Source organism: Cnephaeus nilssonii, assembly GCF_951640355.1.
Source record: "Cnephaeus nilssonii genome assembly, chromosome: 14".
Taxonomy (NCBI): Eukaryota; Metazoa; Chordata; class Mammalia; order Chiroptera; family Vespertilionidae; genus Cnephaeus; species Cnephaeus nilssonii.
Window position 1 is genome coordinate 17880668 of NC_137085.1, and position 11914 is coordinate 17892581.

Here is an 11914-nt window from a genome sequence, read left to right on the forward strand (position 1 = left end):
AGGGTCATGGGTTCGATTCCAGTTAAGGGCAGGTATCTCGGTTGCAGGCTCCTTTCTGGCCCAGGCCCTGGTCAGGGCTTGTGCAGGAGGCAACCAATCGATGTGTTTCTCTCATATCGATGTTTCTCTCTGTCTTTCCCTCTCTCTTCCACTCTCCCTAAAAATCAATGGAAAAATATCCTCGGGTGAAGATTAACAACAACAACAAAAACAGAAAGAAAAGAAAATGAAATAAGTCCAGCCCGTGTGGTTCAGTGGTTGAGCATCGACCCATGAACCAGAAGATCACGGTTGGATTCCTGTTGGGGCACATGTCGGGGTTGCAGGCTTGATCCCCAGTAGGGGGTGTGCAGGAGACAGCCCATCAATGATTCTCTCTCATCATTGATGCTTCTATCTCTCTTTCCCTCCCTCTCCCTTCATCTCTCTGAAAATCAATAAAAACATTTCTTTAAAAAGAAAATGAAACAAGGTAAAGATATATGATTATATAGCATATACCATACACTATATATCAAATACATATGAGAGAGATATAGAATTAATGGAAACACATAGGAGAATCACCTAACCTGAAATTTTTAGAGTCAGGGTCAGTCATTAAGGTCAGTTCCAGGAGGAATTCACATCTACACTGACTTTGAAGGACGAATAGAGGATGAATTCAAGGGTGGGAGTGAGGGAGGAGTTTGGGGATAAGGGAGTTGTAACATAAGTACCAAGAAGAAAAACAAGACATAGGCCAAAAAAGAGAGAGAGAGAGAGAGAGAAGCTTTTCAAGAAATAAAAGCAGCCCATATGCCAGTAAGAGTAGGTGGAGATGAGGAATAGAGGGGATGAAACTGGGGAAGGCCAGAGGGGCCATTTTATTCCATGTTGAAGTAGTTGCTCTTTATCCTAAGAGCAATGGAAAGCCAGCGTGGAATTTTTAAGTAGTAGAGTGGCACCTTCTGATGTGCTTTTCAGAATAATTACTCTGTCTGAGAAAATGAGTGGGGACATTTATAAGAATGAATTGGACAGTCATAAGAATCCAGGTGAGGGGTGCTACAGGCCTGTCTCAATAGACCACTGAGAATGGAGAAAAGTTGACATAGATTTATGAAGTGAAATGGGCGGTATTCAATCATTGGTTCTGGAGGAGTGAAGGAGGAGAATGGGGCATGATAATGCCCAGGTTTCTGGAATGGGCATCCAGATGCCATCCCTGAAATAAGGAACATGGAAGGACAGTAGATTTATGGTGTAGGATCATGCACTCTCTTGAGACATGTTGTGTTTGAGATGCCAGCCATCGCTCCATTGGATCCTGTCAATTTTGTGTATGAAACATTTGATTATTGTCATTGAACCTTGCCTCCCGTGGGGGCTCTTGAGCTATGCAGCTTTCCCAGTCCGTTTCCTCCAGGCAAGCTCTTCATAGAAGCTGCTTGCTACCTGCTCAGGGCTCTCCTTCCCAAGGGAAGACGTCCCCACGCTGCTCTGAGAGAAAGGAAATTGTCTACACTACAAAGGTGGTCATGTTGCTCTTACCCAACTTCATTCGCAAAATCCGTGGCATGGATTTCAGGCTTCTGTGACAATCTAGGGTCTCACGTGCTCTGGTTTTGCTCATTCTGGTCCCTCTGCCCAAGATATTTCATCTCTGTGACTCCCTCCAACCCCCTATCTCCAATGTGTCAACCTCAGTGTCTCCTCTGTTTGGAATCTTCCCAAGTCACAGTCCCACAGCTGAGCTTCGTAATCAAGATCAAACTACCATAGGGAAGGCTCACCTCAAAGTAGACAAAAGGTGGGTGTGTGGCTGTTATTCATTTATTGCCTCTGAGCTGTAAACCCACACTCCTCCTCTGCTCCGCAGTCTGCATTTCCCCGTTGCCTGGCTAGATGCTAAACTCTGCCAACAGAGGGTGCTTGAGGCACATTGCCAGGCTGGAAAAGGAAACCGATATATTTTTCTCCAGGTAAATGGATCTATGGGCAGAGTTCCCCGTGCAGTGTCAGTGTCTCTGCCAACACATTGTTGATGGCTCCTGTTGTGGGTTGAATTATGGCTCCCCAGAAAGATACGTTCAAGTCCTAACCTCAGTACCTGCCAATGTGACCTTATCTGGAAATAGTGTCTTTGCGGATGTAATGAATTACAATGAAGTCACCCTAAAAGAAGGGTGGGTCCTAGCCCAATGGTTCATGTCTTACAAGAAAACAGAGATGCAATGAGGGCAGCCGTCCACGTGTGAGCGGCGGCTTTAAAGAGAAGGGCTGGTTTTGCTTGCTCCGTCTGTCCTTGGGCTGCTCAAGCTGAACAGTAGGTGACCACTGTTTTCAAGGGACCAGCCCCAAGTGCGGGTTTGGTTCGGAGCTTGTTTCCTCCCTCGCAGCGAGTGCCTTTGGTCTGGAAAGTGAGCTTGTCTCCTGACACCCACAGCGAGGACATTCTCTGTGTCATTATGAATTGCCTTTGTCTTACATTAAAGGAGAAGGTCTCATCACTAGAGTTGGTAGGTGTTGCATTGTTCCCACTGTGAGGTTCTTAAACTTTTTTTGCTTCATAATTAATTAATATTAAAGCAATTCATGTTAGAGAGCCTTTCACTATGAAAGGTTTGTAATGGAGACATAACATTTTATTGTTTGTCATAAAAATCTATACAGAAGTCCTAGGTGTTAATATTTGCACAAGATCTGTTTTCCATGTTAACACCTACTATTTCACTAACTGTTGATGTTATTTTCTGTTGAGATTCTGGAGCCTAGGGAGTTTGTGTATTTTTTATTCATTTTCCTATTTCTTTGAAGCAAGAGACTTTGTAAAGCCTTCAAGCGCAAGGACTTCAGACCAATTCTTTGTACACTTGGTTGCCTCTTGGCTATATAACTGCTGAGTGCAAATCATTGAACTCTTTAATGAAGTATTGTAGAGAATAAATCATTATGGGTAAAAAAAAAAAAAGAAAAGAAAAGAAAACAGAGATGCAGCCTGGCTGGTGTGGTTCAATGGTTGAGCTTTGACCCATGAACCAGAAGGTCACAGTTTGATTCCGGGTCAGGGCACATGCCCAGGTTGTAGGTTCAATCCCCACTAGGGGACGTGCAAGAGGCAGCCGATTGATGATTCTCTCTCACCATTGATGTTTCTTTTTTCTTTTTTCTTTTTTTTTTTTTTTACAGAGAGAAAGGGAGAGGGATAGAGAAAGGGAGAGGGATAGAGAGCTAGAAACATCGATGAGAGAGATACACCAACCAGCTGCCTCCTGCACACCCCCCACCGGGGATGTGCCCGCAACCAATGTACATGCCCTTGACTGGAATCGAACCTGGGACCCTTCAGTCCGCAGACCGACGCTCTATCCACTGAGCCAAACCGGTTTCGGCTCACCATTGATGTTTCTATCTCTCTCTTCTTCTCCCTTCCTCTCTGAAATCAAGAAAAACGTATTTTTAAAAAGAAGGAAAACAGAGATGCACACCCAGAGAAGACAACCCTCTGAAGACAGAGGCAAAAATTGGAGTTCTGGCCCTAACTGGTTTGGCTCAGTGGATAGAGCGTCAGCCTGCGGACTGAAGGGTCCCAGGTTCGATTCTGGTCAAGGGCATGTACCTTGGTTGCGGGCACATCCCCAGTGGGGGGTGTGCAGGAGGCAGCTGATCGATGTTTCTCTCTCATGGATGTTTCTAACTCTCTATCCCTCTCCCTTCCTCTCTGTAAAAAATCAATAAGATATTTTTTTAAAAAAAAAATTGGAGTTCTGTTGCCACAAGCCAGGGAATACCGAGGATTGCCAACAACCACCAGAAGTTAGGAGAGAGGCCTGGAACAAAGCCTGTCTCAGAGGCCCCAGAAGGAACCAACCCTGCCCACACCTTGATTTCGGACTGTAGCCTCCAGAGCTGTGAGAGAATACATGCCTGTGGTGTTAAGCCGTCTAGTTTGCGGTCATTTGTTTTGGCAGCCCTAGGAAACGAACACAGCTCTAGTCAGGGTCATTGTCACCACGTTGGACAGCTTCCTCACCACAGCCGCGGGCATCAAGCTCCTGTGACAAGCCCACTCTCTCCTCAGAGCAAAAGAAGTAGGAAACAGATGCTTCAGAGGTACAGGATTTTCTCTTGAGAATCATATCTGAAGCCAAAAAAAAATCTTATTACCTAAACTCTGGCCTTTGCCTATTTGTTTTAGTCCAAAGTACAAGATTGGTGTAACCTTTACATTCCATTTCTTATCTACGTGTACTTTGAATGTCTTCAGACAGTATACATAAGGAGAAATAATAAGCATAGTAAACAGTGATTTCTTTACAGCTAACCTTTAACCAAGTGACTTCAGGGAGTTAGTAGGTTCATCAGTTGTAACAAAAGTACAGTTGGTGGGGGATGTTCATAATGGGTGGGGCTATGCGTGTGTGGGGGCAAGGGGCATATGAGAAATCTCTGTACTATCCCCTCAATTTCGCTGTGAACTTAAAACTGCTCTTTAAAAAAGTCTTTCAAAAAAATGAAGGCCATGCCCTGTAATTCTTTGTGTTCCCATAATGCCTTGTACACAATTAGCATGTAATAAGTATTTTCTGTCTAATGAATAAGTTAACTAATCTGTCAGGTGAACAATGTGGGTAAGATAATTGGGAGTCGATTGGCTTTGTCTACATACCCAGTGACAAAACAGTAAAGATAAGAAACCGTTCTAACTATACATTTTAACCTAATGGATCTACACTGTCTAATTATAGCAGTAGGACTATCATAATTCATAATTCCCAGATAGCTGGCATTTGTATTACTGTGCTGGAAGACTACTGATTAATCTGATCAAAAGTCATAGACCACTGTAGATGTATCTGTAATCTCCATTTACCTGAAATGAGAGAAGAACTCGTGTTATAGTTTCTGGATACAAGACTTTTAAAAGGTCTTTCCATTCAAATTCCGTATACTTCCTTCAGACTTTTATTGACTTACTTGGCCTAAAAGTTAATTTGTATTCAGTAAGCAACAGTTACACCTACATATCCATAAATCAGTCATTGAAAAACAACTATTCCATGTGACTTTGGGATATTACAGTATTTTAAAGTTCTTTATAGTTAAAAGACAAGGAATTGGTATGACAAGGTCTTTTAAAAAACACACACACACAAACGAATAATATTATAAAACAGGAGGGAGCTAACTCAAAACCAGCATTGCTCAAAACTTCCTTTTGGTCATATCTACTAGCTCAGAGGTCTGCTAGTGAGGTGGTTTATGTAGTCGGAATACTATAAATTTCATTGCCAATCCCAGTTTTAAATATTGTCAGACTTATGTGAATAGAGCCTTTCTTCTACTTTGTTGACATATGCCTACTTTAAAAAAAAAAAAGTTAATATCTGTTTCTCCCTTATCTCTTCTATCTGAAATGGCTACTGGAAGAACAGGGTCTGACTCTATTAGTTCCAGTTGTTTTCACGTTCACTCACTCTTTACTGCTCAGCCCACTCAGTTACTTCTGTGGAGAAACCCACTTTACAATTCTCGCTCTCCTCTGGCATTCTTATTTAGGGCAAGCAGAAAAATCACAGCCCACTCCAAGTGGGTTTATATCGTGGACCCAGTGGGTCATCAGGGAGACAGAAGCCAAGTGCTTTCTTGCTGACCACCAGAGAGACACATAAAATCTTGTCGAGGATTCTGGAGAAAACTCCCAAAGGAAACTATGCCAGTTCCAAATTTGTCCACCAGAGGGTGCTACCCATTCCTGTACTGTCTGTTACAATGGCTAAATTCCACAATTTAGAATGGTTTCCGTTTTCTTAGCTTTTCCTCCGAATTCATGAATGAAGCATTTTAAAAGCCAAGAATCTAATTAGGGAAACTAAATCTGTCTGATTGGCTTCATAGGTAAAGGGAGGAAAAGCATGGTTCATCACAGGTTAAAAGGATTTTGAGCCAAACATACAATTTAAACATTGGCGTTCGGCTCTGTTTTTAAAGGGAGGAAAGACACTTGAAAAGAAAGCTCTCCAGCCCTAACCGGTTTGGCTCAGTGGATAGAGCGTCAGCCTGTGGACTGAAGGGTCCCGGGTTCGATTCCGGTCAGGGGCATGTACCTTGGTTGTGGGCACATCCCCAGTAGGGGGTGTGCAGGAGGCAGCTGATTGATGTTTCGGAGAGGAAAGGAGAGTTAGAAACATCAATCAGCTGCCTCCTGCACATATATATAAAGAAAGATCTCCAATGTGCAGGCTGACTCCTACTTACTTTTCATCTAAATAACCTGTGAAGTTTAGATAAACAACCATTTCAGAAATATTCTCTATGGTAAGGTTTCACATGGGATGCTAAAGGACACGTGAATTGGCATAATACCCACTCAGGTGTCTTGCTCCAGAGCATGGGAAAGAGATACAAATTTGGGAGCCCAGGCCTTGACGACATGCTCAGTGGTTGATCGTCGACCTATGAACCAGGAGGTCACAGTTCGATTCCCTGTCAGGGTACATGCCCCAGTTGTGGGCTCGATCCCCAGTATGGGGCGTGCAGGAGGCAGCTGATCAATGATTCTCTCTCATCACTGATGTTTCTGTCTCTCTCTCCCTCTCCCTTCCTCTCTGAAATCAATAAAAATATATTTTAAAAAATAAATAAATTTGGGATCCTATAGTCTACACGTGGTTTTTGTCTTCTTATTTGCAGTGGAAAGCATTCTAGTTGTTACAGAAGAGGTTGATTATGCAGAAGAATAGAAATGACCCATGGAGCCTAAGATGGTTAGAAAAGATGTGACTCAAGTACATTAACCTTTAGTAGGAGGAAAAACACTTCCTCCATCACCCCCAGGAAGGAAAGAGAAAACGGGTGCAGATGCAGGTAAGTTTGTAACTTTGACCATGAAAAGACAAGGTCTCTGGTCTAGTGGCTTCTATTTATCAATAAGGTAAGATCATCCCTTGAGGGCTGAGGTTTGAAAATGGAAGTGAAAGTATAAAATTATTATTACATTGTATGGGGAAGTAAGCATATTGGAGAATTTATGGGGTTGCTGGGCAGCATTGAGTGTGCCTCTATGACCATTTGTGATAAAATACAGCCAGTCAGTCTGGTTGTGTGGTTTTTTTCTCCAGTAATGCTCCTGGGAAGGCATGAAGAAGGCAACAGTTGGTTTTATTTAGCGTTGGGATGATGCCAAGGCAATTGATGGAGAAAGAGAGAAACAAGGAAGCTGGAGGCATTTGCTAGGGAGTAATAATAATGAAGCGCTTTGGACTAAGTTGGACTATTCATAACCACTACTATCATCCTGTATAATAAAGAGCTAATATGCTAATTAGACCGAACAGCAGAACAATCGTCCAGACGACCTTCCAGACAAAGCCGGGGCTGCGAGGGCCAGGCCTCTAGTTATGGCAATAAAAGGCCAGAAAGTCAAAACCAGGGAAAGAAGCGCACATAAATAAAAGACCCATAAGTTATTAAAATGGAACTTTATGCTCTACCAGCTCCTCATTCCTTATTCCTTTCGCGAAGCCCGAGGCCTGCGGTGAGGGCATTGCCAAACACCAGCATTGCGCTGCAGCCGCACCCAAAATAAGCATGCCCAGAAGTGTCCAGGCAGAGCCCCCTGGGTCTGCCATTGGGACCCATCCCAGAGCGGTTCCTCCTCCCAGGCCTCCCAGAAAGACCAATGACTATGCATCACTTTCTTGCCGACTCACTTTTCCTGGCCAAAAGCTCCTAGCTGGGCATGTAGTACTCTGGCAGCAGGAAATGGCGCTTGCCTTTAAACTTGACTCCCAAACAAACAGAATGTTGGAGGGCCATGGGCTTGTGGGACACTGGTGGAAGGAGATTGCCCCGTGGTTGTGTGGAAGTGAGGAGATGCGAAGGTGGAAGTGTGTGGGGCAGACAAGCATCAGGGAGGTGCTAACCTCGTACAAGATCAGGAGATAGCAAGCAGAGACTCCAGAACAAATTGCATGGATTCTGCATGCCAGGCGGGAGCTGGGAGACATTTCCTGAGATGGTGGAGTGTGGCCCACGGTGATGTGTGAAGAGGAGAGTCCTAGGGGCCACAAGTCATTTAGATCACACACATGTACACTTGTATATACACATGTGCACCTTAATACCCAGATGACCATTAAGAAAGCAGAACTAGCCTGGCAAGCTGGCTCAGTGCTTGAGCTTCGACTTATGAACCAGGAGATTTCAGTTCAATTCCCGGTCAGGGCACATGCCCAGGTTGCAGGCTCCATCCCCAGTGCGGTGGGGGGGGGGGGGGGGGGGGCGTGCAGGAGGCAGCCAATCAATGATTCTCTCTCAACATTGATATGTCTCTCTCTCTCTCTCTTTCTTTCTCTCTCTCTCTCTGTCTGTCTCTCTCCTTTACTCTCTGAAATCAATAAAAATATATATTAAAAATATTTTTTTAATAAAAGAAAGCAGAACTAGTATTTTTCTGGGCTCCCCACCTAGGAAACTTGAACACAATACTTCTCAAACTGTAAAATGTGCATCTGAATCACCTGGGGATCTTGTTCAAAATGGAGTTTCTGAACCAGCAGCTCTGAAGCAGGACCTGAGGTTGGCATTTCCATTTCTAACAAGCTCATAGCTGCTGCTGCTGGTCCAGGGACCACACTTGGAGGAGCAAGACTCTAATCTGCTTACTGGTGACCATTCTCACGGCACAACCATTCCTCTGTGTCTGGGACTTGCCAGGGGGCCAACTTCTGGATACCATCCTCTTGTCATCTGTTCTGTGCCCACATCGAACGTGGCATGGCAGACAAACAATGGTGAAGGACTGAGTAGATTCCCCACCCCCACCCAGCTTGGGCCTGAAGGGATCCAGGGAGGGAGGCGTGCCCAGGAGCTGTGGCTTTTGTTAGAGGGACACCAACCCCAAGGAACCTACAGGGAGAATCATCACCAGACCCACCAAAACCAAGCAGAAGCTTGAGGGAAGGGGGCCGGATTGGTGAAGAGCAGGTTGGGGAGTGGATCTAGGGGGCAAATGCAGAAATTCGAATAGGTCAGCGGGTCCCGTCTCTCCTTGAAAATCGGTGTTTTCGATTGCTTATTCCTACCACAGAGCACGCTGTGCAGCCCTTTGCGGCTGGAAATTGTTTCCAGATCCATTGTGCTACGTCTCTGTCAGGTACACGCACATGTATGGACTGCTCCGTGATACAGATGAAGCGACTGCCCCCTGAAAAAGATGCAAGTCATCCCAAGGTACACAGCAAGGAAGGGGCCAGGCCAGCGTTCAGATCCAGTTCTTCCGGTCTCCCCGCCCTTGGCACAGCTGCCTGTTAGTCTTTGTGCACAGCCATTAATGAGAAGAGTAAACATTATTTCTATTACTCACAATTTAAAACAAAGCAAGAACAACCTTTGATTAATGAATTACCGAGTCACTCCCTAACTAAATACCCTTAATAGAAAAGTGCCAAGTCACAGGCTGATTCAGAGAGACTTTCCCTGAACTTGACTAGATCTGCGGGCTCCAATTTAAATTTACTTTTATTTAAAAAATGCCTAGTCACAAAAACACTGCACCTACTTGTATTATTTTTAATATTACACCAAGAAAAAAGCAAACTGTTACTGTACAATGTAAAATTTATATCCCTAGTAACTTCAACCTAAGTAACAAGAGCCTTCTAAAAAGAATTGCCTTCACCCAAAATTCTTTAAATTTAAAATAAACTAAAGAAGCTTTGGGACAGATTTCTTTCTGTAATAAGGAGAAACTAGGGCTGATTAAAATGTCTCTGAATACTGCCTCCTTACCTTCCAAAATTTGGGGTAATTTCTTTTATTTTTTTTTTCTCCTCTCTTTAATGCCTTCTCTCCCTCTCTCTCTTCCTTCTTTCTCTCCTTCCTCCTTTCATTCCTTTTTTATACCTATTCTAGGAACACAAGTTTTCCTATGAACCAGATGCCCATTGAAAGGTGATCTATAGTAATCTATGTAATAGGAATAATCTATAATTTGTATTTTCTAGTCATTTGAAAGGACCAAACAATGGAACATTATTCAGCCTTTAAAAAAAAGGAAATCCTGTCACACACCACAGAATGGATGAAACTGGAGAACATGCTAACAGAAATAAACTAGCCACCAAAAATGACAGATACTATAAGATCCCATTATATAGGCATCTAAAGTAGCCAAACTCACAGAAATAGAAGCAAACTTGTGGCTACCAGGGCTTGAGAGAAGAGAAGGAGGGGTTGTTGTTCAAGGGGCAAGAGTTTCGTTTTTGCAGGATGAGAAAGTTCTAGAGGTCGTTACACAATAATGTGAAAATACTTAATACTTGAACTACACACTTTAAAATGGTTAAGATGGTTAATTTGATGTTAGGTATTTTTCATCTGAATCTTTTTAAAAATAGAAATACCATGCTTGTCTTTCAGGCTATAGAAAAATAGACAGTAGGCTGGATTTGACCAGAGGGCCATATATAGTTTGCCAACTCCTGTTCTAATCTATAGTCCATATTCAGATTTCTCCAGATATTTCAAAATCATGCCTTTTATTTTATTTTTTATTTTATTATTATTGTGATTTTTAATCCTCGCTCAAGGATATGTTTTGTTTTTGGTTTGTTTGTTTTTTATTGATTTTAGAGAGCGAGGAAAGGATGGAGAGAGAAAGAGAGGAGGGGGGGGGAGCGGGGGGAAACATGGATCAGTTGCCTCCTGCACACACCTCGATCAGGATCGAATCCAGAACCTGGGCATATGCCCTGACCAGGATTGAACCTTTGACCTTTCTGTGCACCGGATGAGGCTCCAACCAACTGAGTTACAGTGGCCAGGGCTCAGTCTTGCCTTTTATAGCTATTCTCCCTACCCCAACTCAGTCCAGGTTCATACGCTGCAGTTGGTTTCCATGTCTCTTTCATCTCCTTTAATTTAGAACAGTTCCTCAGTCTTTCCTTGGCTTACATGACCTTGACACTTCTGAAGATTACAAGCGAGTTTTAAATATATATATATATATATATATATATATATATATATATATATTGATTTCAGAGAGGAAGGGTGAGAGAGAGAGAGAGAGAAACATCAATGATGAGAGAGAATCGTTGATCAGCTGCCTCCTGAACACCCCCTATTGGGTATTGAGCTGCATCCCAGGCATGTGCCCTGACCAGAAATCAAATCATGACCTCCTGGTTCATAGGTCGATGCTTAACCACTGAGATACACCGGCCAGGCCACAAGCTCGTTATTTTGTAGAAAACCCTTCCATTTGAGTTTGTCTGATATTTCCTTATGATTAAATCCAAGTTATGCACTTTTGTCAGGATAACACAAAACTCATGTTGTGTCCTTCCTGATGCATAATATCAGAAAGCACAAGGTAGTATGTATTCGTCTCATTATTGGTGATGTTGACTTGTACCATTTGTCAGATTTTCCCACTGTAAAGTTACCTTTTTTTCTCCCTTTAAGAAATAATTGGTGAAGAGATACTGTTGGATTTATTCTGTTCCTCATCAAACTTTCACCTGCTTTTTTTAGCTTCCGTGATTTTTGCCTGAATCAATTATTAATAAAAGGTTGCAAAATGGTGACATTCTAGGTATTGTCCCTCCAGGGAGCACACCCATGCCTTCCCTCCCCCCTCTCCTTCTCCCAGAAGCCCTATCTCCTAACCTCCAAGGGGCTCAATGAGACTTGCAACCAGGGGAGCGATGGGCAGTGGCAGCTCACCCCCGGCAAAGCCCCTGACCCTGTCTCCAAGGCCCCCTTTCCTCTGACTTCCCTGTGAGCCAAGGAAGCCCAGCCTGAGCTCTCCTGCTGCTTCTTCTATGCCCTCCCTTGTTTTACTGTCCTACGTCTGTTTTTGCTGCAGTCAATAACTTATTGTTTGCTTTTCTTATTGATCAGAACTGTGTCAAAACCCCAGCTACAT